Below are 6,000 nucleotides of genomic sequence, written 5' to 3'. Positions count from 1 at the left end.
ACTAAGGAGACTGAATGTAATTCAACACATGGTATGTTCACTTTTTTTTTTTTTAATCTCTCCCATGGTTTTTCCCATTTGCTCTGATTTTTACCTCCCAACATAATTCCTAAAACATTAAAAATACCCCCCCCCAAAAAAAAAAGAAATTAGCCGGCCATGGCTATAGGTAAGGAGTCCAATTTAGTAAGTAGGTGACTTAGACTGATTGAAATGGGGAAGAGTTGAGTGATTAAAAATCTAGGTGAGAAGAATGATTTTATGGATGTGTCAACTTGAAAGAACTGGTAAAGGAGATTGTATTTGGAAAAGTAAGGATGACATCAATATCAGAAGAAGACTAATGGCAAAATTAAAGGCAAAATTGCTGTCATGGTAAAAGAAGGGAGCCCAGATTTTTTTTTTTTTTTTTTACTGCTGAATTAGAGAAATTAAGTTATCTCTTTGGGAGAGAGAAGGCAGAAGTATAGTACCTTTAGGGAAAAGTCAGATTAGAGTTAAGGCAAGAAAATGAAGTGACTAAAGGTTGTGAAGAAGGGAAAGATAGAAGAAATATGACTGGAGAAATAGCTTGCAGCCAAATTTTGGAGAGTCTTGAATGTCAGAATAAGCTTATATTTTATTTTCTAAATAAAGGGAGAAATTTAAAGGAATGTGCAGGAGACATGAATAGTGGAGTGAAATATTCAAAGTGATATATTAGAAAGTTATCAGTTCATGACCATTTATTTAGCATCTGTTATGTGTGAGGTTCTGAAGATATAAAGACAAAAATAAAGAGTTCCTGTTTTCATGAAGCTTACATTTTATCAAGAGAGAAAAAAATATACACATATAAATATATGCAAAAAATAAAGGCAACTTTTATAAGACGACAATAGCTAGAGGGATCAGAAAAGACCACATGTAGGAGCAAGTATTGAGCTTGACTCAGGAGTCAAGAAGACTTACCTTCCTGAGTTCAAATAATATCTTAGATATTTACTAGATATGTTCTCCTGAGCAAGTCAATTAACCCTGTTTGCTTTAGTTCCAAATCTGTAAAATGAGCCAAAGAAGGAAAAGGCAAATCACTCCAATATTTTTGCTAAGAAAACTGCAAATGGGGTCACAGACTTGAATGTGACTGAAATGACTGATCAACAACAAGTATTCCATCACAATTATACCATAACTTGTTTAACCATTTTTCAATTGATAATCATTCTGCCAATTTCCAATTCTTTGCCACTACAAAAATTTGATAGCCCTTTGAACATAGTTCCAAATTATTATTTGCAATGGTTAGACTAGTTCACAACTCCATCAACAATGCTGGTTTTCTAGAGTTCTCTAACTATATCATCATATCATCAGCAAGGAATGATGTTTTGTTTCCTCATTGCTTATTTTTATTCCTTTCATTTCTTTTTCTTATCTTATTGTTACAGCTAGCATTGTGGTGGTAATGAACAGCTTTGTTTCCCCACCCTATCTTATTGAGAAGGCTTCAAGTTTATCCCCATTATAGATGTTTGCTCTTGGTTTTAGGTGAATAATACTTATCAATTTAAGAAAGGTTCCATGAATTTGCTTTCTAGTGTTTTTTCCCTCCATGGAAATAAATGGATGTTGTATTTTGTCAAAGGCATTTTCTGCATCAATTGAGATAATCATATAATTTTGTTTTTCATTATTGAAATGGCTAATTATACTTATAGTTTTCTTAATATAATACCAGTCCTGTCTTCCTGGTATAAATCCCACCTAATTAAAATGTATGATCTTTGTGATGTATTGCTATTATCTTCTTGCTAGTATTTTAAATTTTTTGCATAGATAGTCATTGGGGAAGTTGGTCTGTAGTTTTCTTTCTCTGTTTTTCCCACCCTGGTTTAGGTATAAAAACCATATTTGTGTCACAAAGGGAATTTGGTAAGACTTCTTTACTCATTTTTAAAGAAATAGTTATTTATAAATTATTGGGACTATTTTTAAATGTTTCACCTATGAAACCATCTGGTCCTGAGGATATTTTCTTAGGGAACTCATGAGTTGATCAATTCTTTTTTTTTTTTTTTTTTCTTTTCTAAAACAGATTTATTTAATTATTCCATTTCTTTTGTTAATTTTGGAAATTTATATTTTTGAAAGTATTCACCTAGTTCTCTTAGATTGTCAGTTTTCACTGGCATATAATTGTGCAAAATAACTGCTAAAGATTGCTTTGATTCATCTCCATTGATGTGGTACAGTCTCTTTTCATTTGTGATACTAGTAATTTGGTTTTATTTAAAAATAAATTGATCAATTTTTTTAAAATATAAAACCAGCTCCTAGTTTTATTTTGTGATTCAAAGTGTTTTTTAATCTTTTGGTTTTATTGTCTTCTTTGATTTTTCAAGACTAATTAGGGATTTAAATTTATTTTTCTAGCTATTGTAATTGCATGTCATATTTGTTGATCTATTCTTTGTTTTATTGAGAAAAGAATTTAGATATTAAAATTTTCTCTTGGCTGTATCTCAGAAATTTTGGAATGTTGTCTTGTCATTTTCCTTAATGAAATATGAAAAGTTTGAGAGATTTAGTTTCTGGGTAATTAAGCATTTTATTAAATATGGCTATATTAATAATGAATACAAAGATGGTCATCTGACCTTCTCTCACCAAAGACTCTCCTGATGGCCTCTTGATGTTTATACATCTTTGGAACAGTAAATATTCCCAACAGGTGGCAATCAACTTTGGTTAACAGTTGAGAGAATGAATATTATAATAAGAGGTGGAAAGAGCTAATGAGAGGCTGGGTCATGCTACTTTGATTATGTCATTCATTCCCAGACCACACCAGCTCAGGCAATCTAGACAAAGAATTTATTCGGCAGTCCTCTCCCCTAAACTTGAGTAGAATACAATGGACCAATATTTACTTAGATTCTCTTTATAAGATTTTCCTAGTTGGGTGAAGTTATTAATACAATATAAATAAAATGATAAAATGGTCTACATAAATATTTTTTGGGCAAGATCAGAAATTTCCTTCAAAGACTGGCTGGATTAACCTACAGAGTTTTATTTCTTAATTAGGAAAAAGATAAAATCTTAATCTTAATAATTGATTATTAATATAAGAGAAATAATTTCTCTCCTAATTCTTTTAGACTTATGAGAGACCCTTGAACAGTAAGGAAATGCAATCAATGCTTAAAGAAATGAATTCACTGGAAGGTCAAATGCTGAAGCTTAAATACTTTGGCCACATAAGAAGATAGAACTCATTGGAAAAGAATCCCGATGTTGGTAAAGACTGAAAGCAAAAGATAAAGGGGACAGCAGAGGGATAATATGGATAGATAATGTGTTGGAAATAATGAACATGAACTTGGACAGACTTCAAAAGATGGTGGAAGATAGGAGAACCTGTTATACTATGATCCATGAATAACAACATATTTTAAAAATTTTATTTTCCCCAACTATATGTAAAGCAGTATTTTTGCATTTGTTTTTAAAATTGAGTTCTAGATTCTCCCCTTTCCTCCCCACACTCCCAAAGAGAAGGCCCATGTGAAGCTGTGAACATTTCCATAAAAATCATCTTGCAAAAGAAAACATAACTCTTCCTCCCCCAAAATAAAAAACCCTCTTAGGGGAAAAAAAAAGTATGCTTCAGGCTGTATTCAGATTCAATCAATCAGTACTTTTTACTGGGTATAAATAGCATTTTTCATCATAAGTTTTGAATCATTGTAATGTTGAGAATAGAAAAGTCATTCATAGCTGATCATATCACAACTTTGCTACTACTATGTACACAGTACATTTCACTTTGCTTGAGTTCATGGATTTTCCAGGTTCTTCTAATAGCATCCTGCTCATCATTTCTTATAGAACACTAATATTCCTTCACAATCTCATACCACAATTTATTTGGCCATTCCCCAATTGATGGACTTCCCCTTAATTTCCAATTCTTTGCTCTGAGAAAAGAGCCTCTATAAATAATAAATATATATATGGAGGTTCTTTTATAGTTTATCCTTTTACTCACTTATTCTTTAGAATTAGATTGCTTCCAGTTAATTTTTTGAATCTATGCTTCCATGGTCCTTAATTAAATGTAATTTGTGTTTATTAAACTATGGTCTCAAAAGGGTGCATTTAATAATACTTTTCTGCATTTGATTGTGAGTTTTTTGTCTTAATGGTCAATTTTTGTAAAGATGTCACAGTTGAGAAAGATATATTCCTTTCCATTTCCATTCAATTTTCTCCAGAGGTCTATCATATCTAACTTTTCTAAAATTCTATTTATTTCTTCTCTTCTTATTTCATGGTTACATTTATCTAACTCTTGAGAGGATCAAGTTGAGGTTCATCACTAGTAGAGTTTTACTATTTCCTCTCAAAATTAATTTTTCCTTTAAGATTTTGGATGCTATGTTATTTGGTTCATATATGTTTAGTATTAATTATTCATAATCTGGTTCCTTTTAGCAAGATGTAGTTTCTCTGCTTATTCCTTTTTTATTAGGCTTATTTTGGCTTTGCTTTGTCTGACATCCTGATTTTTCCTTTAAGATTTTGGATGCTATGTTATTTGGTTCATATATGTTTAGTATTAATTATTCATAATCTGGTTCCTTTTAGCAAGATGTAGTTTCTCTGCTTATTCCTTTTTTATTAGGCTTATTTTGGCTTTGCTTTGTCTGACATTCTGATTACTATTTTTTTTTTTAACTTCACTTGAAGCATAATAGATTCTTCTTCAGCCTCTTATTTTAATACTCCATATGTGTCTATTTCAAGTGTATTTCTTAAAAAAAAATGAAAAACATGTTAGGATTCTGGTTTCTAATTCATTCTTTTATCCACTTTTCTTTCATAGGTAAGTTTATCCCATTCACATTACCAGTTATGATTAGTAAATATGCATTTCCCTAATGCTCTATTTTTCTCCTGTTGCTTTTTATCTTTTCCCTACTCTAAATATGTTTTGCTTCTGCTCACTGCCTCCTTTTGTATGCTCCCCCTTTTACTCCCTGCGCCTCATCTCCTTCCCCTCCAATTTTCCTCTTTGGTAAGTGATTTCTATTAGTGATTGTGTATGTGTATATATTCATATATACATACATGTACATGCATATGATATACATATTTATTATGTGTGTGTATATATATGTGTGTATATGTGTATGTATGTGTGTATATACATGTATGTCCTTCTTTGAACCAGTTTAGATGTGAGGTTCTAGCATAGTTTGTCCTCCCAACTTCATATTTTCTTCTTCCTTATAAAAGTTCCTCCTTGAATGCTTCTTTTATGTCAGGTAATTTTGTCCATTCTTCCTTTTACTTCTTCCTTCTTTCAGGGCATCCTTTTTTGCACCTTTATATATACTGCCAAGGTAAGTGAACTAATATATATATATATATATTTAATTATCTCAACATAACTGACTCAACTCCTGTGCCCTTTATGGAAAATCACCTACATATTTTTTTCATTATTCCAACATAATTGACTCAATGCCTATACCCTCTTTCTATAAAAAAAAAAATGCTTTTAACTGCATTAGTAATGATAGTTTTTAGAAGTTACATATATCATCTTCTCATGAAGGAATATATACATTTTAACCTTCAGTTCTCATGATTTCTTTTTAACGATTTTATCTTTTTAACATTTCTCTCGAGTTTTGTTTTTGAAAGTCAAATTTTCTCATTACCTCTGATCTTTTTATCAGGAATTCTTGACAAATCTTTTTATTCATTAAATACCGTTTTTTTTTTCCTCTGATGGATTATAGGTTATTCTTGGTTATAATCCCACCTCTTTTGCCTTCCAGAGTATCATACTCTAAGCCTTCAACTCCTTTAATGTGGTAGCTGCTAAATCTTGTGTGAACCTATTGTTCCACTTTAGAAATTTCCTTCTAGCTGCCTGAAGTATTTTCTCTTTGATCTCTGTGAGATATGGAATTTAGCTATAGTATTAATGGGAGTTTTCCTTGGGAT

This window comes from Sarcophilus harrisii, chromosome 3, assembly GCF_902635505.1.
Source record: "Sarcophilus harrisii chromosome 3, mSarHar1.11, whole genome shotgun sequence".
Lineage (NCBI taxonomy): Eukaryota > Metazoa > Chordata > Mammalia > Dasyuromorphia > Dasyuridae > Sarcophilus > Sarcophilus harrisii.
The sequence above is the reverse complement of the archived record's forward strand: the minus strand, read 5'-3'. Positions refer to the sequence as shown.